General features: G+C 45.0%; 1 protein-coding gene across 1 annotated transcript in view; it reads right to left on the bottom strand.

Annotated features, from left to right (window-relative positions):
• CEP85 (centrosomal protein 85) overlaps window positions 1-22860 on the bottom strand; it is a 2011196-nt gene that overhangs the window by 431974 nt on the left and 1556362 nt on the right. The gene's annotated exons all lie outside the window — the stretch shown is intronic.

The raw sequence follows: 22860 nt of genomic DNA, 5'->3' as shown, positions 1-22860 counted from the left end.
TACAACTGCATTGTGACAAACTAATGTAGACCCAACTACAAAACCACATGCCAAAGAAATGTTACCATAGTCTGCTAATCTGCTAATTTTGTTGCACAGTAAAATACATGCTGTATACTTGCCATGATATCAGATCTGGCGAAGCCAGTCCATCCTTGCCAACAACGGGACTAAAGCAGCAGGTCCTTGCCTCAGTGCAAATATGATATACAATATTATGCTTTTCATTTATCATCAGTAATCTGGCCTTTCACTATTTGCTGCATTATTTAATATCTGCACTTAAAAGTTACATTTTAGTCGAATTTGATCGAAAGTTTGTTGTTCGTTTGTTTAATTTAACTGTTGAGGCTGCCACTAAAGTGTGCTAGCCCGTGTAACTGATTTATTACTGTTTCTGCATTTTCTGTGCGTTTCTATCTAAAAACAAAAAAAAAATAATCCGTGTTTTCCCGCCTCTCCTCGACTAGTTTAGACCAGTTTACAGGCTTTGCTGTATACTGGGCTGTGGTGTAGTTCCTGTGTTGTCCATTACCTTACTTGGATAGAAGGAAGTTTCTTTGCTCACCAGTGAGAGTGGGGAGCCTTGAGCAGCCTACCTGTCCCTGTAGGAAGTGACCTCAGCACAAAAGCTGTAGTAATTGGTTGTTTTGGACCATTTCTAGCTCTTTTGAAGTTCCCTGTTTAAAATCCGCGTTTGCACGGCTTTGCGCAGCGCCGGTTAAACAAGGTTAAACTTCTTCTGGTTCTGCCAAGTCTGCTCTTCAAATTTTCCCTTAAGGAAGCTCTACTCTTAGTATAATCAGACTACTCGCTATATTATAAGCCTAGCACTTGTTCTCAAAATGTCTCTACTAAGTAAGCACTCTCATACTAAGTAAGCACTACATCCACCTACCACCCCTGTGAATATCCACTTCCCTTAAAGGCACAGCACTCCTTTATACTGTTCTAGCATGTCGAGTGGTAGAGTACTGGCGTCCTCTCCAGTTCAGCTGGTTAATCTGGGTATCTTGAGACAATGCTACAATTGTCTCATGTACACAGACAACCCTCTCCTCCTCCCAACAAACACAAATACATGTGAGAGATGCAACTATATAGCCAAACGGGAGGTTGAACTCTCTCAACTCAGGGCTGGCATGACTAGACAGGAGGAGATGGTAACCACACACACACAGCAAACCCAGTCCCACACAGACCTACCACAACTGCAAACCAGACACATAAAAACACAAAGACATATTCGGAGGCCCTAATAAAAAACTTTTTCAAAACAACAGAGGCTCCCAAAGCAGACATCCAAAAATCCACCACCTCAAAACAAAACACATGCAACACATACTTCAATAAATCAGTGTGTCAATCAATCACAGCCCTTAAGGCCAAACACCATGCCTGATACACTAGTAATAGGTGACTCTATAGTCAGACACACTGATGTCCCGCTTAACAGGCTGAACAAGGAGAGGGTGACTGTGAGCTGCCTATCGGGAGCTAGGATCCGCCACATAACACACGCACTCAGGTCACTCCAAAGCAAGTACAAATATGACTCCGTCATTGTCTATGCTGGCATGAATGACCTGAGACGTACCTCCCTGGACTACATGAAGAGACCTAGAGGAGGTCTCTGATTATGTAGCCCAGGCTGGTATGACCCTGACCCTGAGCAGCATCTTGCCCTCACCAAGAATGATGCCACAATACAAAGACAAGATGATCAGCTTTAATAATTGGCTCAAGTACTGGTGTCATTCTAAGGGGCTCCAATGTCTGTCTGCCTGGGATGACATGTTGGACAAGCCACGCTGCTTCGCAAGGGACGGCTTGCACCTGTCACCACTGGGCTTCCGGATATTGGCTAAGGCTATTGCCACCCCCATAGTGCCTTTTTTAGACAAGGCTCAAAAGACAAACCCATCTCCTTAGATAACAAAAATGGAAAAAAACTAAGGGTAATGCTACTCAACGCCAGAAGTCTAAATCTCAAGATGCAGGCACTCGATGCACTCCTCAGTATGGAGAACATTGACGTCTGTGCAGTAACTGAAACCTGGTTCAAGGCTCCTGAGAGCACCCCAGCACTACCAGGCTATACCTCGTATCATGCTTTTCGGCCCCAAAACCCGGGCTGAACCACAAAGGGAGGGGGGGTGTCCATATTCATCAAGGACACCCACACCTCTAGGTTAGTAGCAACACATGAAGCATTGGAGACCATACAGGTGCAACTAACCATAGGCAAAAAGTACAGTTTTGTACCTACCATAAATGTAGATGTTCGAAGATCCACATTGCTGCAGTCATAACCTGTGGGTAGTCCGCTGTCCTCGGTCGGCCCGAATACCAAAGTGTTAGGCTGGCATCGGTCATCGTCGCTCAGATCTGACGTCAGTACGCCGTGGTATTAAAGCGCATGACCGACGTCATATCTTCAGTCTTTCTTGCCCCAGATGTCAGAAGGCCCTAAAAAGAAAGGCCATAGCCAAAAACAGAAAACCTCCAAAACCCATGTACAAACAATATTTACAACCCAAACCACACAACCACTCCAAACTACAGAGGGAAGGAGGGAGGTAAATTGGACTGCAGCAATGTGGATCTTGAACATCTACATTTATGGTAGGTACAAAACTGTACTATGTTCTTCATCTCACATTGCTGCAGTCATAACCTGTGGGTAGAATCCCAAAGCAAAGGTAAAGGGAGGTTGGCAAAATCATAAAGCATTGGAAGCTGCTAACATGCCCTGTAAAACTGCAGTGGCAAACCCAGCCCTAGATTTGGAATAAAGAGGAGATGGTAATGTTTAGAAAAAGTGTGCACTGAACTCCAAGTAGCTGCTTCCAAAATATCTTTAGTAGCTACACTCCTTAAAAAAGCAGTAGAAGTGGCAGTAGCCCTAGTGGAATGAGGTCTGATTCCAGCCGGAATCTCCTTACCATGATGAGAATAACAAAAAGCAATACAATGGCCAATCCACTTAGAAATAGTTTGTTTTGAAACAGGTTTCCCCTGAGAGCCCAAAGCAAAAGAAACAAACAACTGTTGAGACTGTCTGAACCCTTTAGTTCTGCTCAAATAATAACGCAACTGCCTGTGAATATCCAAAGTGTGCAAAATTTTCTCCCCTTTATTTTGGGGATCAGCATAAAATGTAGGCAAATGAATAGATTGGTTCAAGGTCACATTTGAAACCACTTTAGGCATAAAAGTAGGGTTAGTATGCAGGGATACCCTATCCTTATGAAAAATCAGGAAGGGTTCAACTGCCATTAGAGCCTGTAATTCAGATACCCTTCTAGCAGACGTAATGGCCAACAAAAAAGCAGTCTTCCAAGACAAAAACTTCAACTCAGATGTAGCTGCAGGTTCAAAAGGAGGTAAAGTGAGTTTTTCCAACACAAAATTGAGATCCCAGGAAGGAGTAGGAGCTCTACGCGGGGGTCTTATGTTCTTTGCCCCTCTAAGAAATTGCTTAAACAAAGGATGAGAGAATAATGGTGGGTCACAGTCATAGTGAGCAGAAATGGCTGCAGCATGAACTTTTACAGAGGAGAAAGACAAACCCTTGTCTAATAATTCTGTAAGATACTGAAGTGAAACACTCAAATTAGGCCCTGAAACATCAAAACTCTTTGCTTTGCTCCAAATAAAAAATCTCCTCCATTTATCAGCATAAACTTTCCTTGTACTAGGCCTTCTGGCCTCCAAAATGACATTCAAAACTTGTTGAGGAAGCTGCGACCCTCCAGGTTCTAGAACAGAATATGCCAGGCTGTCAGATGCAGGGACTGTATCCTGACATTGAGGAAATGATTGCCTGCCTGGGACAAAAGGTGTGGAATTGATGGCAAAGGCCAAGGAGGCTCCTGCTAAACTCCTCAGCAGAGGGTACCAGTGCTGCCGTGGCCAATCTGGAGCTATTAGAATCATGGAGGGCTTGTCCTGTCTGACCTTCAAGAGCACCTTGGGAAGGAGAGGCAGAGGAGGAAAGGCATAGACGTGAAGATTGTTCCAACTGAATGATAGAGCATCCACTTTCCAAGCTTTTGGATGAAACATCTTTGTGCAAAACTTTGGCAACTGGAAATTTAGTGGAGAAGCGAACAGATCTATGTCTGGAGTCCCCAAATCACTGTCAACTGTCGAAATACATGAGGATCCAACTTCCACTCGTGGGGATCCACCATCTGTCTGCTCAAAACATCCGCTAAGGAGTTCTGTGCTCCTGGCAGAAATCTTGCCTGAAGAGTGAGGTGCAAACTGAGAGCAGTCTCCCACAAAATCATAGCTTGCCTGCAAAGAGGGTGAATGGGTTCCCCTTGCTTGTTGATGTACCACATGACAGTTGTGTTGTCTGTCTGAATCAACACTTGTCCTGGGTGAAGTAGATCCTTGAAAGCCATCAATGCAAATTGGACTGCTAACATCTCCTTCAAGTTGATATGCAAATGTTGAAGTCTGGCAGGCCACGTGTCTTGAACCCATTTTCCATTGAGGTGTGCTCCCCAAGCCTTGTCTGAGGCATCTGTCGTTAAGATCTGACTCGCCTCTGGTCGGGTCACAGAGAGTCCCTTGTTTAGGTGACATTCCTGAGCCCACCACAAAAATTCCTTTTGAATGCAAGGTATTATCTGAATGACAGTGTCCAAATCGTGGCAGTGTTGAGTCCATACACTTTTGAGATACCACTGTAGCTTCCTCATATGCAGTTTGGCATTGGGAAGCACCAGAATACAAGATGCCATGAACCCCAAGGCTTGAAGGACTGTCCTTGCAGTCAGCCTGGACCGTAGAGACAATTGTTGGAAGTAAAGTGTAAGATTTCTTTGCTTGTCCGGGGTCAAAAAAGCCATCTGAGAGGCTGTATTCAGTCTCACACCCAGAAAGCACATTTCCTGAGAGGGTACTAGACTGGACTTTGTTTCGTTCACAGAATACCCTAGGCACCTTAACACTGCCATAACATACTGTAGATGGTGAAGTAGCTTGTCTTTGTCTTGAGCAAGAATCAGGCAATCGTCCAAATAAGGATAAATTTGTATTCCTCTTAACCTTAAGAAGGCTATCACCGGAGCCAAAACCTTTGTGAACACCCTGGGCGCAGTGGATAAGCCAAAGGGCAATGCAGAGAACTGATAATGTAAAGTCCCAGCCCGAAAACAGAGGAATCTCCTGCAACTGGGCCTGATAGGAATATGAGGATAAGCCTCTTTGAGATCCAGAGTTACCATCCAGTGATCTTTGCCCAACAGAGGCAGAAGCTGTTGCAAAGTCAACATTTTGAATTTTGGAATGTCCAGGTATGTGTTGAGGATAGATAAATCCAAAATTGGCCTCCAAGTGTTTCCTTTCTTTGGTACAAGAAACAGGCGAGAATAAAATCCTAGGCCCACTTCTGACAGAGGGACCGGCTGTATAGCCCCCATTTGAAGAAGTAAATAAATCTGTTTGTGAGCCTCCACCCTTTGCTGAGGAGGAACGTCTGGCATGCCTTTGAAAGGAGGAAATGTGTGGAAATAAAACTTGTAGCCTCGGTCTATAATGTCCAACACCCATTTGTCCTGGTTGACTAAAAGCCAATTTTGCCTGAAAAGTGCCAACTTTCCTCCCAGAGGAGCTGCCAGACAGGAAGGATCTGGCAGCTGAAGATGCAGGTCATTGGGTCTGTTTACGAAAGGACTGGCCCCTGCCCTCACCTGTAGATTGTGCAGGGGAACTCCACGTTCTAGGCCTGAAAGTACCCTGAGCTCTGCCCCTACCACGTCTATATCTGCCCCTAGACTGTAAATCAGAAGAAGGGTAAGCCCATCCCTTAGTAGGCCAATTTCTGCTAAACTTAGGGGGCTGCACCTGCAGTCTGCATAGACTTAGCTTTGTCTTCCATTTTCTTCAAGACTGACTCCACAGGAGAACCAAACAAAACTTCAGACTGAAGAGGAGCATCCATAATTCGAGCTTTAACATGCTCTGACAAGTTCTGATCCTTAAGCCAGGCGTGCCTACGAATAACTGATCCAGTGGCAGCCACCCTGGAAGAAGCCTGTAAAGCATCGAAACCACACTGCAAAGAATGCTTACCCACCTGATCAGAGGCATGAACCAAATCCTGTAATTCCTTACACTCTATGCCCTCTGCCAAAGCATCTACCTTAGACTTTAACTGAGTAAGGAGAAAATTCTGGTACTTCAACATATGAAACTGGCAATTCAAAGCCCTCATTGCTAGAGTGGAAGAGGTATACACTTTTTTATCCCACCTATCCAAAGCTCTAGAATCTTTATCCATAGGAACTGGATTCTTTACAACAGAAGCCCTGACACCCTTAGGTCCCTGGCTAATAGTTTCTGGGTCAGCCCTTGGGCTCTTATACAGATATTTATGAGCCTCTGGCACACCGTAATACCTATCTGGTTTAACCGGAGCAGGAGGCAAAGAGTCTGGATTAAGGGAAGCCTCAGAGAAAACATCCTGAACAACATCCAAAACAGGAGGTATAGCCAAGGGCCTATGTTGTGGTAAAAACAAAAATTCCCTAAGCCTCTTTCGGGAATCTGAGAAATCCTGACCTTCCCATTTAAAATGCTCCCTCATAGAATGCAGGGTTTCTGAAAAAGAAAAATCCTCTGGAGGAGAAGCAGAAGGACTAGAATCCTCTGCGTCTGAATCAGAATAAGGAGGAAAATCCTGAATGTCTTCAGCTGAAGACTCTGAGTAATCTGAAGAATGTTCCAAACCTTCCACCTCTGGCTCCACCCTAGGCCTCTTATCTGGAGGGGGCATAGAACCTCTGATTAAGGAAATCAAATCTTCTGCCATTTTTAGCATGTGTTTTTTAGGTACAGAACCTGCAGAACTAGGACTGACACCAGAGGAAGACAAACCAGGCCTGACCTTGGAAGGTACCTTAGAGACGGAAGGGGAAGGCCTAACCACCTTATGCAAAGAAGGGAGTACAGCAACCTGAGAGGCCCCCTCAGCCTGACCCGACTCCTGAGAGGCCACATCTTGCAAAATTAACGGCTCCCCCTGAGACTCAGCTGAAACCTCGGCTGGATCCACAGATTCCACCGTAGTTTCTAAAGAACCGGCATCCGGAACGGACGACTCATCCTGCTTGGACTTTAACAATTTTTCCTTGCGCTTCTTGGCGGTAGCGGTCGTTGGAGGATCCGATGGCATATTGTAATTACACCGCTTACCGAAGACAAGCCTAGCGCAATCTAACCTACATTTAATGGTGCGCTTATTAAATCTAGCACAAAAGCGACACCCGACTACGTCGTGCTCAGGCCCCAAACAAGGAATACAGAGAGAGTGGTAATCCCTATGAGGTATCTGTTTCCCACAAGAAATACAATTATTCACTTTTTCTGACATCCGGATTTAACTGAGGCAAGAAAAGACAAAAATATTCCCCAACGGGGTACTTAGCCCAACTTGGTTTCGGTCTGAAACTCAGAATACGAAAATTTCAGAACGCCGAACGGCACTTGCAAACGCTGCTTCTGCTTCGGACCATGCGGCAAGAAAGGCTGAGGATATGACGTCGGTCATGCGCTTTAATACCACGGCGTACTGACGTCAGATCTGAGCGACCATGACCGACGCCAGCCTAACACTTTGGTATTCGGGCCGACCGAGGACAGCGGACTACCCACAGGTTATGACTGCAGCAATGTGAGATGAAGAACATCTGCTATACAACTGGTAGCATGTTACAGACCACTCTCCCAATCTCAGGAAACCCACTCAGCCTTCCTGAAGACATTGGAGGATATGAATGTATCACAAAATACCATCATACTGGGAGACTTCAACTACCCTAACATAGATTGGGTACATTATTCTAGCCCTAACACCCTAGCCCAAAGGTTCCTGGAATTCATAAATTCAAATGCACTGGAACAACTAGTCACCTCTCCCACTAGGGGAGATAATATACTAGACCTGATCATCACAAACATGGGGACAAAATGCTCCACACCGGAGGTATACCCCTCACTAGTGAGATCTGACCACAAACTAATCACCCTAGATATACATATCCCACCTCCACCCCCAGCACAAAAGACCAGAGTGAAAAACTTCTCAAAAGCAGACTTCACTCTTCTTAAGACTGAGATGGTATCCTTTAAGCCCACTGGGCCAGTGGATACCACATTCCACAATGCTGAATCCTTCACAAATGCTTTCTATGGACATCTCCAAGAATGCATGGATCATGCAATCCCAAATAAATCCAAGTCCCTCTCCACCAAAGGCAAGCGTCCTGTCTGGTGGATCTCAGCCATAAACAAATTGTATAACAAAAAAAGAAAGCTACTGCATGACAGAGCAAAATCCCATAAAGGGAAGACATCTCTGATCAACACTAGCAGAAAACTACGTTCTCTCATAAAAACATCCAAGGCCAACTTTGAGAGAAAAAAAAGGACACTAAAGATAACCACAAAGCCTTCTTCAGCTATGTTAGAAACCTGGGCGGAAACCCTCAGATATGCTCAGAGTTAGTTCACAACAACAAAAAATACACTGAACCCACAGATATTGCTAACATTCTGGCTGACAGGTTCAGTGCAAATTTCTCCCCTCCCTCACCCCCAAAAGAAGAAATACTTATCCCAGCTAAATGTAATCTCCCTGTCATCTCAGATGTCCAGGTGAGAGCCGCCCACAGCAAAGCTAAAAACACAGAATCAATGGGACCTGACGGTATCCCGGGTTGCATGCTACGTGAACTCCAAGAGGAGCTAAATCCGCACATAAAAATGCTATTTAACCTTAGCCTTACTACAGGATATGTACCTGAACACTGGCGTACAGCAACAGTGGTCCCACTCCACAAAGGGGGTACCTCTACAGACCCTGGGAACTACCGCCCCATAAGCTTAACCAGCCTGGTCTGCAAAGCTATGGAAAGAATCATTATGGAACTCATAAACAGAGACATTGGGGACCTACAGACACTTGACCCCACCCAGTTCAGCTTTGTAAAGGGCAGATCCTGCCTTTTGAACCTGGTTGACCTTTTTGAAACAGTCACTAGAGCCATTGATGAGGGCAAAGCAGTCCATACAGCCTACCTGGACTTGGCTAAGGCCTTCGACACAATACCCCACTCAGGCATCATAGATGAGCTCAACAGCTTAAATGTAAACCCTTATGTCACTAGATGGGTTGCAAACTGGCTAAAGGACAGAACCCATACAGTTAAAATCGCTGGAGCAATGTCAGACTCAAAGCCAGTCACAAGTGGTGTCCCACAGGGATCTGTCCTGGGACCCCTCTTGTTCGGCATTTATTTCTCAGATGTTAAAGCAAACATGGGAGGGTTGTGGCTGACAAAGTTCACAGATGACTGCAAACTAGGCGCCATAGTCGATACACCAGCGGACACATACATCCTACAAAAAGGCCTCACAGAAACGGACAACTGGTGCCGGAGTCATGGCCTTAAACTAAATGCCAAAAAATGTATAGTCATCCCCTTTGGGAAAAATAAAGTACCCGCAAATTATCACATAGACAGCAACCCACTGAGTACGGAAAAAGTAATCAGAGACCTAAGGACCCAAGTCGACAGCGACCTCTCATTTGACACCCACGTTGCCAAAGTGGTTAGAAAAACATTCTACCTTGCACACCTTATCATGAAGGGATTCACATCCAGATCCAAGGATGTCACTGTACCCCTTTACTCCTCCCCCCTCATCAGACCCATGACTGAGTACAATGCCTCATTTGGTATGTACCTCACACGGCATTTGCAACAGCTGGAGAGACCACAAAAGTACCTCACCAAGAGGATCAAGGGTCTCCAACATATGTCTTATTCTGCCAGACTAAAGAAACTCCAGCTCTATTCAGTAGCATACCGCCTGCTCAGAGGTGATCTCTGCCTGACGTACAAGGCCATGTCCAATCAAGAACTGATGGACATGCTCCACCTCAAAAAATCCAAATCCATCAGAACCACGAGAGCTAAAGACTTAAACCTCGGCACAAGTATGAATAGGACATGCTGGTGGGATAGAGTCATAACCCAGAGGCTTCCCATGCTCTGGAACAAGATCCCAGTTCATATTAGGCAGAGCCCCTCACTGACTCTCTTCAAGAGAAATCTTGATGAGTGGATGGGAGATCGTAAGTTTACCCCAGGGGTCACATCTGTGTCACTACTAGACAGGGCACAGTAAACTAATTCTATTGTATAAGGGGACCTTCACTGTGTCACTACTAGTCAGAGGCACAGTATTCTAAATCTATTCTGTGCATTTTGTACCATTTTATGGGGTGGCGAAAGCCACATCACTAAGGCTAGGCTTACAAATGCCCCAGGGCAGACAGCCTAGTACTAAACTATGAAACTATGAAACATAGCCAAGACTGTTAGAAAATCATTCTACATTGCCCAGCTCATAAATAAGTGTATGGCACCCAGGTCCAAGAAAATTAGAATACCCTGTACTCAGCCCTCATCAGACCCATCATGGAGTATAATGCCCCTTTTGGCATGTACCTAACTAGGCACATGCAACAGTCGGAGCACCTTCAAAGGTTCCTCACCAGGAGAATCCATGATATTAATTACCCTGTCCTACTCACATAAGACTCCATATCTCTGTACTCATTCTCCTACAGGCTACTGAGTAGTGATGTATACCCAAGATACAAGGTATCCTCAGATTCAGATGAATCTCTTGCACATTTGTCAAACAAACAGCACCAGAAACACTATATCCAAGGACCTGAACTTTACCTGTGGCATAAACAGAACATGCTGGAGAGATCAGCATGTCTCAAAGGATCCCTGCACTATGGAATAAGCTCCCCACCTGCAAGTAGCAGAGTTAATTCCTGATCCTATTCTCAGAGGGACCTTGATCATTGGATGGCAAATCACAAATTCACCCCTGGTCTGGCCTCCATGTCTCTGAAGGACTGAGGTTAACAGTAAGTACATTAATTTCCAATGAATATACCCTCCCTCCAAATAACCTTTAACTACTTCTTCACTAAACATACCCCACCATATAGGCATCCAAAGGATCTGTGGGACAAAACTGGGCTGGGTTGCTTGGCTAGGCTTGTAAACACCCTAGTGTTCGTTAGCCTAGTATAAATCTATGAACCTATCAATCTACTTCAATGCAGTGTAACAGAGACAGGGACAGAAAAAGTACAGTTTTGTACCTACCATAAATGTAGATGTTCGAGTGTTCACCCTGCTGCAGTCATCACACTTGAGTTATCCTGCCGTCAGGCGGTCCCGCAGTCGGCCCGAATTCCGAAGTCTTGTTCCGTCGTCAGTTGCTGTCGCTTCTTCCCTGACGTCAGTGTGCCAGGGTATATGAGGCGCATCCGACACCATTTTCTTCAGTTTTTCTTGCCCCAGATGTCAGGTGCCCCAAAATGGTAGGCAATATATATACATATGGCTGTATAAAAATAAAACAAAACCCTAAGGTACAAGCAAATACACCACAGAGGTAGTGTAGGATAAAGTGGTAGAGATAAGTTCAGCTAGTTCAGAGGGGATGGAGGGAGGGTAACCTGGACTGCAGCAGGGTGAATAATCGAACATCTACATTTATGGTAGGTACAAAACTGTACTATGTTCATCGTGTTACCCTGCTTCAGTCATCACACACAGGTTGAATCCCAAAGCTAAGGAGGGGAGGTGGAGTCAAACAGGGTTAGAAGAAGCTAGTAGGCCCTGCAAAACCGCAGTGGCAAAACCAGCTCTAGTCTTAGAGTAAAGAGGTAAGTGATAGTGTTTGGTGAAGGTCGGCAGTGAACTCCAAGTAGCAGCTTCCAGAATATCCTTGGTTGGCACTCCCCTGAGAAAGGCTGCTGATGTAGCTGTAGCCATGGTGGAGTGGGACCTAATGCTAGCAGGTACTGGTTTCCCAGGATATGTGTAGCAGAAACGTATGCAATATCCTATCCATTTAGAAATGCTCTGTTTTGAGATAGGTTTTCCTTGTGATACTGTAGCATAGGCTACAAAGAGCTGGTCAGTTTTTCTGAAAGCCTTAGTTTTATCCAAGTAGTAACGTAATTGCCTGTGAATGTCCAAAGAGTGCAGGAGTCTTTCGCCTTTGTTCTGGGGATTTGGGAAGAAGGTGGGCAAGTGAATGGTTTGGTTTAGGGCCACACTGGATACCACCTTTGGCATAAAGGAAGGATTAGTTCGTAGAGAAACTCTGTCTTGATGGAAAATGAGGAAAGGTTCCATTGCAATTAGTGCTTGTAGCTCTGAGACTCTTCTAGCTGAGGTTATTGCTAGGAGTAGGGCAGTTTTCCATGAAAGAAATTTTAAATCAGTTGAGAAAGCTGGTTCAAAGGGCGGCAGTGTAAGCTTTTCCAGGACAAAGTTGAGATCCCAAGTAGGTGTTGGAGCTCTCCTTGGCGGTCTTAGGTTCTTAGCCCCTCTGAGGTACTGTCTTAGGAGTGGATGTGAAAATAAAGGAGGATCCGTGCTGTAATGAGCTGAAATTGCTGAGGCGTGGATCTTAATAGATGAAAAGGAAAGTCCTTTGTGTAACATCTCAGGTAAATATTGTAGAATCTGACGAATGTTCAGCTCTAGGGGATTTAGGCCTTTAGCCTGGTTCCAGGCACAAAATCTTTTCCATTTGTCTGAATAGATTTTCCCTGGTGCTGGGCCTCCTGGCCTCCAGAATGACATCCATAACAGCTTTGGATAAAGGTGTTGGCTGGTTGTTTAGGTAATTTTCCATGCAGCCAGGTTTAACGTCTTGAGCTGGCTGTGTAGAATCAGATTGTCTCGCTGGGTGAGCAGGTGAGGAATTTGTGGCAAAATTCATGGTGGGCCCTGGGCAATGTTCCTTAAAATTGGATACCAATGTTGGCGTGGCCAGTCTGGTGCAACGAGAATCATTTGTGGCCTCTCTAACCTGACTTTCAGCAGTACCTTTGCTAGAAGAGGCAGCGGAGGGAAGGCATATGCTGTTAATGTTTTCCAACTGAATGAGGGCGTCCACTTTCCAAGCTAGTGGATGGAAGATCCTTGTGCAAAATTTTTGAAGATGGTGGTTGTGGGGGCTTGCAAGCAGATCTATGTCTGGGCGTCCCCATTTTTGAGCTATCATTGCAAATACTTGTGGATCTAGTTTCCATTCGTGTGGATCCATGATGTTTCTGCTTAGGTCGTCTGCCAATGTGTTTTTCTTTCCTGGCAGGAATTGTGCTTGTAACTGAACCTGGTAAGACAGTGCAGTGTTCCAGAAAGTCATTGCTTGCCTGCATAGAGGGTAGCAGTGTGTGCCCCCTTGCTTGTTTATGTACCACATAACTGTGGTGTTGTCTGTCCTTATTAGTAGTTGTCCTGGGTGTAGAAGGTCCTTGAAAGCTGTTAGGGCATTCTGCACTGCTAGCATTTCTTTCTGATTGATATGCAGGTGTCTCTGATCTGTAGTCCATTTGCCCTGAATGCACTGTCCTGCCATGTGTGCTCCCCAGGCATAGTCCGATGCATTGGTTGTCATAGTTTGCCTGGCTGTGCGTAAGGTGAAAGGCTGACCCTTGTTGAGGTGACATGCCTGTGCCCACCATAGAAACTGTTGAAGGCAGGGAATGAGTGGAATCATTGTTTTCAAGCTGTGGCTGTGCTGAGTCCATAGACTTTTCAGGTACCATTGTAATTTCCTCATATGGAGTTTTGCAAATGGTATTAGTAGTATGCAAGATGCCATAAATCCCAAGGCCTGCAGAATTTTTCTTGCAGGGAGTTGGGTCTTTGTTGCCATTATTTTGAAATATTGAAACAGCTGTCGTTGTTTGTCTGGCGTAAGATAAGCCATCTGGGCCGGTGTATTCAAGCTGGCACCCAGGAATATTATGTTTTCTGAGGGCACTAGTTTTGATTTCTTTTCATTTACTGTGTACCCTAGGCAACTTAGAAGGTGTTTGACAAATGCCAGATGCTGTAAAAGAATGTCCTTGCTTTCTGCTTGAATAAGACAGTCATCCAGGTATGGGTATATATGAATTCCTCTTTGTCTGCAGTATGCAATTACTGGTGCCAGGCATTTTGTGACGACCCTGGGCACAGTAGATATGCCAAAGGGCAGTGCAGAGAATTGATAATGCGTTGAACCTGCAATGAAGCAGAGGTATCTTCTGCAATTTTGTCTGATAGGGACATGCACCTATGCCTCCTTGAGGTCCAAAGTGACTAGTCAAGCATTCTTGCCCAGCATGGGAAGAAGCTGCTGTAGTGTTAGCATCTTGAATTTTGGTACTTGCAGATAGGTGTTCAGAATTGAAAGATCCAGAATGGGTCTCCATGCTTTGTCTTTTCTTGGAACTAGGAAGAGTCTTGAGTAAAATCCTTGTCCTTGCTCCTGTGTAGGTACCTGTTGAATGGCTCTCATGTTCATGAGAGCTGTAATTTGTTTTTGTGCCTCTGCCCATTGATTTGGTGGCAGGTTTGTCATTCCTTTGATCCTTGGTAAGGTATGAAAGTGGAATCTGTATCCTTGAGAGACAATGTTTAGAACCCATTTGTCTTTTGTGATGATGTGCCAGTTGTCTGCAAAAAATGCTAGTTTTCCTCCCAAGGGTGTTGCCAGGGGAGATTTGCTTGGTAGTTTGAGGCTAGAGTCACTGTGTCTGCCTTCTGCTAGCTTAGGGCCTGTCTTCTCCTCCTTTCTGGGTAGCAGAACCCCATTGGTGAGGTTTGTAAGGGCCCTGTGACTGACCTCTGCCCCTTGGGCGTCTGTATTTGCCCCTCTGTGATCTGTCTGACGCTGGAAAGGACCAATTTTTTGTTGGCAAATTTCTGCTGAAGCGAGGGGGTTGCACCTGCAAGAAATCCTTGACCATTTGCATAGATTTAGCCTTACGCCCCATTCTCTTTAAAACCTCTTCTGCTTTGACACCAAATAATGCATCCTGTTGTAAAGGTGCATCTAATAATTTTGCTTTAACATGGTCAGGGAGGGTTTGCTCTTTTAACCAAGCATGTCTACGAATGGCAGAGCCAGTAACAGCATGCTCTGCAGGAAGCTTCCAATGAATCAAATCCGCATTGTAAAGTATGCTTGCCCACCTGTTCAGCTGCATGCAACAGATCCTGCATTTCCTTGAATTCAGGCTGTTCTGAATGTGTGCTCATTTTTTGTTTTAACTGAGACATCAGGAATTGTTGATATTTCAACATGTGAAAAGTACAGTTTTGTACCTACCATAAATGTAGATGTTCGAGGATCCACATTGCTGCAGCCCTAACCATTGGGGTAGTCCGCTGTCCCAGTCGGCCCGAATACCAAAGTATATGGCTGACGTCGGTCAAGGCGCATTAGTCTGACGTCAGGACGTCAGGGTACTAATGCGCATGACCGACGTCATATCCTCAGTCTTTTCTTGCCCCAGATGTCAGAAGACCATAAAAAGACAAGGCCAAAACCAAAAACACCAAACACTCCTGCACCAAAAATATGTACAATATATACAAAATTACAAGAGTATAACCTCACCCACACAACCACCCCTAAACACAGAGGGGAAGAAGGGAGGGTAAATTGGACTGCAGCAATGTGGATCCTCGAACATCTACATTTATGGTAGGTACAAAACTGTACTATGTTCTTCATTCCACATTGCTGCAGTCCTAACCATTGGGTAGAATCCCAAAGCAGAGGTAAGGGAGGCTGGCAAATCATAAGGAAGCAGGAGCTGTCAACATGCCTTGCAAAATAGCTGTGGCAAAACCAGCCCTAGATTTAGAGTAGAGAGGAAGGTGGTAATGCTTAGAGAAAGTATGCACTGAACTCCAAGTAGCTGCCTCCAAAATATCCTTAGTTGCCACCCCCCTTAGAAATGCTGTTGAAGTGGCAGTAGCCCTAGTGGAATGAGGCCTAATCCCAGCTGGAATCTCCTTGCCATGATGGGAATAACAAAATGCAATGCAAAACCCAATCCACTTAGAAATAGTTTGTTTTGACACAGGCTTGCCCTGAGAACTCAAAGCAAAAGAAACAAACAACTGCTGAGACTGCCTAAAATCCTTAGTCCTGCTTAAATAATAACGCAACTGCCTGTGTACATCTAAAGTGTGCAAAATCTTTTCCCCTTATTTTGGGGATCTGCATAGAAAGTAGGCAAATGAATAGTTTGGTTTAAAGCCACACTAGAAACCACCTTAGGCATAAAAGAAGGATTAGTACGTAATGATACCCTATCCTTATGAAAAATCAAAAAAGGCTCTACCGCCATAAGGGCCTGCAATTCAGAAACCCTTCTTGCAGAAGTAATGGCCAACAAAAAAGCAGTCTTCCATGACAAGTATTTCAATTCAGCAGTAGCCGCAGGCTCAAAAGGTTGTAGAGTAAGTTTCTCCAACACAAAATTGAGATCCCAAGCAGGAGTAGGAGCTCTACGTGGGGGTCTAATATTCTTTGCCCCTCTAAGAAATTGCTTGAACAAAGGATGCGAAAACAATGGTGGGTCACAATCATAGTGAGCTGAAATTGCTGCAGCATGAATCTTAATGGAAGAGAAAGACAAACCTTTGTCTAACAACTCAGTAAGATATTGAAGAGCCACACTCAAATTAGGCTCAGAAATCTCCAAATTCTTTGCTGCACTCCAAAATAAAAATCTCTTCCATTTTTCTGCGTACACTTTCCTTGTACTAGGTCTTCTGGCTTCCATAATCACATTTAAAACTTGTTGAGGAAGTTGAGACCTGCTGTGTTTCAAAACAGAATATGCCAGGCTGTTAGATGAAGAGAGTGAAGCTTGACATTGAGCAGGTGACCGTCCCTCTGAGACAACAGGTGTGGAATCAAAGGTAAAGGCCATGGAGGCTTCCTTACCAGACTCCTCAGTAATGGGTACCAGTGTTGCGAGGCCAATCTGGAGCTATTAAAATCATCCTTGGCTTGTCTTGTCTGACCTTTAGGAGCACCTTTGGGAGAAGAGGCAGAGGTGGAAAGGCATACACATGAAGATTTTTCCAACTGAAAGAAAGAGCATCCACTTTCCAAGCTGTGTGATGAAACCTCTTTGTGCAAAACTTTGGCAGCTGGTGGTTTAGTGGAGAAGCGAACAGATCTATGTCTGGAGTTCCCCATGACACTGTCAATTTCAAATACATGAAGATCCAGTTTCCACTCGTGGGGATCCATGATTTGTCTGCTTAACACATCTGCTAAGGAGTTCTGTGCTCCCGGCAGAAACCTTGCCTGAAGAGTTAGTTGCAAGCTGAGCGCAGTCTCCCATAAAATCATTGCTTGCCTGCACAACGGGTAAGAATGTGTTCCCCCTTGTTTGTTGATGTACCACATGACAGTTGTGTTGTCTGTTAGAATCAACACCTGCCCTGAAAGAAGTAACTCCTTGAAAGCCATTAATGCAAACTGGACTGCTAACATCTCCTTCATGTTGATATGTAGATGCTGTAGTCTGGCAGGCCACTTGTCTTGTATCCACTTTCCATTTAGATGAGCTCCCCAAGCAATGTCTGAGGCATCTGTCGTTAGAATCTGACTCGCCTCTGGCCGGGTCACAGAGAGTCCCTTGTTTAGGTGACATTCCTGAGCCCACCACAAAAATTCCTGTTGAATGCAAGGTATTATTTGAATGACAGTGTCCAAATCCTGGCAGTGCTGTGTCCATACATTTTTGAGATACCATTGCAGCTTCCTCATATGCAGTTTGGCATTGGGAAGCACCAGAATACAAGATGCCATGAACCCTAAGGCTTGAAGGACTGTCCTTGCAGTCAGCCCGGACTGAAGAGATAGTTGATGGAAGTAAATGGAAAGATTCTTTTGTTTGTCCAGGGTTAAAAAGGCCATCTGGGCTGCTGTATTCAGTCTCACACCCAGAAAGCACATGTCTTGAGAGGGTACTAGACTGGACTTTATTTCGTTCACAGAATACCCTAGGCATCTTAGCACTGCTATCACATATTCCAAATGCTGTAAAGGTCTTCCTTTTCTTGAGCCAGAATCAGGCAGTCGTCCAAGTAAGGATAGATTTGAATTCCTTTTAGCCTGAAGTAAGCTATCACTGGAGCCAGAACCTTTGTGAATACTCTGGGCGCAGTAGATAAGCCAAAGGGCAATGCAGAGAACTGATAATGGGAATTTCCAGCTCGAAAACGCAGATATTTCCTGCAACTTAGTCTGATAGGCACATGAAGGTAAGCCTCCTTGAGATCTAAAGTTACCATCCAGTGATCTTTGCCCAGCAGAGGTAAAAGCTGCTGTAACGTCAACATTTTGAACTTGGGAATGTCCAGATAAGTGTTGAGGATAGATAAATCCAAAATTGGTCTCCACGTGTTCCCCTTCTTTGGTACTAGAAACAGGCGAGAATAAAATCCTAGGCCCCTTTCTGGCACAGGAACTGGCTGAATGGCCACTATTTGGAGTAACAGAGAAATTTGCTTGTGAGCCTCTTTTCTTTGTAGAGGAGGAATGTCTGGCATGCCTTTGAAAGGAGGCAAGGTATGGAAATAAAACCTGTAACCGTGGTGAATGATATCCAAAACCCATCTGTCTTGGGTAATTAAATCCCAATTTTCTTTGAAAAGAGCCAGCCTTCCTCCCAAAGGTGCTGCCAGGCGAGAATGTACTGGCAGCTGAAAAGGCAGGTCATTGGGTCTGTTTACGAAAGGACTGACCCCTGCCCTCACCAGAAGTCTGAGCAGGTGAACTCCCTGTTCTAGGCCTAAAAGAACCTTGAGCTCTGCCCCTACCACGTCTAGACCTACCCCTAGACTGGGAATCATAAGCAGGATATGTCCATCCCTTAGTAGGCCAATTTCTACTAAACTTCGGAGGCTGCACCTGCAAAAATCTTTAACAGTTTGCATAGCCTTAGCCCTGTCCTCCATTTTCTTTAAAACTGCTTCCACAGGCGAACCAAACAACATGTCAGACTGTAAAGGAGCATCCAAAATCCTTGTCTTAACATGCTCAGCTAAATTCTGATCCCTCAACCAGGCGTGCCTACGAAGAACAGAACCAGTGGCAGCCACCCTCGAGGAGGCCTGCACAGCAAAAAACCACATTGCAAGGAATGCTTACCCACCTGTTCAGACACATGAACTAAATCCTGCAACTCTTTACACTCAATACCTTCTGCCAGAGCATCCACCTTAGACTTCAATTGTGAAAGGAGATAATTTTGATATTTTAACATGTGAAACTGGCAATTCAACGCCCTCATGGCTAAAGTGGAAGAAGTATACACTTTCTTTCCCCATCTATCCAAAGCCCTTGCCTCTTTATCAGGAGGAACAGGATTTTTAACAACAGAAGCCTTAACACCTTTAGGCCCCTGAGAGACAGTTTCCGGGTCTGCCCTAGGACTCTTAGAAAGATACTTATGAGCTTCAGGCACCCTATAGTACCTATCCGGTTTAACTGGGGCAGGAGGCAAAGAATCAGGGTTCAGGGAAGCCTCTGCAAAAACATCTTCCACCATATTCAGAACAGGAGGTATAGCTAAAGGCCTATGCTGGGGTAAAAACAAGAATTCCCTAAGCCTTTTCCTGGAATCAGAGAAATCTTGACCTTCCCATTTAAAATGCTCCCTCATGGAATGCAGAGTCTCTGAAAATGAAAAATCCTCAGGAGGAGAAGCTGAAGGAGTAGAATCATCCACATCAGAATCAGAATAAGGAGGATACTCCTGCAAGTCTTCAGCCGAAGACTCAGAAGCCTCGAACACTGCTCAAAACTCTCAAACTCAGGTTCCACCCTAGGCCTCTTATCAGGAGGGGCAAAGAACCTCTAATCATAATACTCAAATCCTCTACCATCTTAAGCATATGTTTCTTTGGCTTAGATCATGAAGAGCTAGGTGAATCCTCCACTGAAGTTAAACCTGGCCTGCCTCTCAAAGAAGCCTTGGAAACAGAAGGGAGGCTCTAACGACCTTAGGAAGAGAGGGAAGAACAGCCACCTGAGAAGCCCCTTCAGCCTGGCCTACCTCCTGAGAGGACACATCCTGTAACAGTAAAGTCTCTCCCTGAGACTCCAAAGAAACTCCTGGCAGAACCTCCGGCTCCACTGAGCCTTCTAAAGAACCGACGTCCGGGACTGTCGGTTCTTCCACTCTAGGCTTTGCTGCTTTGTCCTTGCGCTTTTTGGACGAAGCGGGCGTCGGAGCATCCGACGGCATTTTATAATTACAACGCTTCCCAAAAACTAACCTGGCACAGTCTAACCTTCTCTTAATAGTGCGTTTGTTAAATCTAGCACAAGAGCGGCATCCAACAACGTCGTGCTCAGGCCCTAAACAAGGTATACACAAGGTATGGTAATCCCTATGAGGTATCTGTTTCCCACAAGAAATACAGTTATTCACTTTTTCTGACATCCGGTTAAATACTGAGGCAAGAAAAACCAAAATATTCTACGGGTACTTAGCCAACTTTGATTCGGTCTGAAACTCCGACTTCAGAAAATTTCAGAACGCCAACCTGCACTCGCAAAACTGCTTCTGCATCGGACCATGCGGCAAAAAAGACTGAGGATATGACGTCGGTCATGCGCATTAGTACCCTGACGTCCTGACGTCAGACTAATGCGCCTTGACCGACGTCAGCCATATACTTTGGTATTCGGGCCGACTGGGACAGCGGACTACCCCAATGGTTAGGACTGCAGCAATGTGGAATGAAGAACATCTGGCAATTTAATGCTCTCATAGCCAGAGTTGCAGAGGTGTACATTTTCTTTCCCCATGTATCTAGGGCTCTGGAATCTCTTTCAGAGGGCACAGGATTTTTAGCCATAGAAGCTTTTGCTCCCTTAGGACCCTGGGATATGGTTTCTGGGTCAGCTACAGGGCTTTTATAAAGGAATTTGTGTGAGTCAGGGGTACTCTGTTGTATCTGTCTGGTTTGGCTGGAGCAGGAGGTAGAGAGTCTGGATTTAAACTAGACTCCAAGTAGACATCATCCACAATATCTAAAACAGGAGGGATAGCAAGAGGTCTGTGCTGGGGTAATAAAAGGAACTCTCTGAGCCTTTTCTTAGAATCTGAGTAATCCTGGCCTTCCCAGTGGAAATGTTCCCTCATGGTATGTAATGTTTCCCCAAAGGAGTAGTCTTCAGGGGGAGATGCTGAGGGAATAGAGTCTTCAGCATCAGAATCCTCATAAGGTGGAAAAGTGTAATCCTGTTCCTCAGAAGAATCTGAGGAGAGAGAAACCTGGTCAGAGGATGCATAATCCTCCTCTTGTCTTGGTCTTTTATCAGGAGGGGGATGGGAACCCCCTGATAAGGGTAATTAAATCTTCAGCCATCTTACGCATCTGTTTCTTAGGCATGGGGCTTTGACCTGTAGGCTGATGAACAGTTTTCTTAGGTTTTAAAGGAGTTTTAAGCTTAGCGTAAGATTTAATGGCGAGTGTAGTCTGTCTGAAGACACCTTCAGCAACCGAAGGTGTTTCCTCTGCACCAGTGACTAATTCTGCTCCTGTGTCAGTAGATGGCTGTGTCGGCCTAGTAGACTCCGCTTGGGAGTCGGCAGCTGTCTGGGGCTCCAGCTCTGCAGTCATCTGGGGCTGCGTAGTCGCCTCACTGAAAACCGGAGAACCGGCGACAGGCCCAGCTGAGGCCTTGGGGTCTGGCTTATTCCTAGGCTGCCTGTCCTTATCCTTGCGTTTTTTATGAATTGCGGTCGTCGGCTGCTCCGACGGCATGATATAATTAAATTTCCTACCAAAGTAATGCCGTGCGAAGTCAAAACGGCGTTTGATAGTGCGTTTATTAAACCTAGCGCAAAACCGACAACATGTGACATCGTGGTCTGGGCCTAGGCAAGGAATACAATAGGAATGGAAGTCCTTATGAGGTATTTGCTTCCCACAAGAAATGCAATTGTTACCTTTTTCTGACATCGGACTGAGGCAAGAAAATGTTCCCCAATGGGGTACTTAGCTTTATCGAAGACTTCAGACTGAAATTCAAATCGAAAATCTCAGGTGTCGGCCAACCGGCACTTGCGAACTGCTTCTGCTTCTGACACCGTGCGGCAAGAAAGACTGAAGAAAATGGTGTCGGATGCTTCTTATATACCCCGGCGCACTGACGTCAGGGAAGAAGCGACAGCAACCGACGCCGGACCAAGACTTTGGAATTCGGGCCGACTGACAGCAGGATAACCCAAGTGTGATGACTGCAGCAGGGTAACACGATGAACATCTATTTTTCAGAGCATTACAGGTAAATGAGAGGCTTGTAAATTGGGAAAATTTCAGATATCAAGCCAAGTAAAGGCCTATGGTAAAATAAGGAGGGTGGGAATTGTGACAATAGGAGGTACTACCAGGCTTGCCAGTAGAAACTGGGCAGTGGATTTGTAACATATGCCAGCACAGCAAGCTGGAATTTTGTAAATTATATGTCATTTGTATAACAAACTGATTTGTACAGATGCTTGTGCTGAAAATGTATTTGTGAGGTTTGCTTGTGTTAAAATGTATCAGAGTGCCCTGCTGGAAGGAAGAAATATGTATTTGCATTATTGTAACTGTTCAAATGCATACATTGTAACAGCATATACTAGAAGCGAAGAGGTTTAATCTTAATCCACCTAACTTTGCAAAATATTTTTGAAATTAAATTACTTTATGGGTTAAGCCACAAAGATGCTATCCCACAGTTTTCAGTGGAGCCAGATACTATGTCTGTACTAGAGAAGAGGTTGTAGCTCCTGTAGAGAGTGAAATGGTTTTATAGTTTTATGACTTCCAGGAACTGCACCACATCTGAGGAATGCTCTGTGTGTACTGTAGCACATAGGTGCTAAACCCGGGTAGCTTCTAGTGATGGGTGATAGTGCAGGAAATGGAGTCAAAT

Source organism: Protopterus annectens, chromosome 1.part1, assembly GCF_019279795.1.
Source record: "Protopterus annectens isolate FY-2018-M chromosome 1.part1, PAN1.0, whole genome shotgun sequence".
In the NCBI taxonomy this organism is placed as follows: Eukaryota; Metazoa; Chordata; order Ceratodontiformes; family Protopteridae; genus Protopterus; species Protopterus annectens.
Note: the sequence above shows the minus strand (reverse complement) of the source record. Positions and strands in the feature narration are given on the sequence as shown.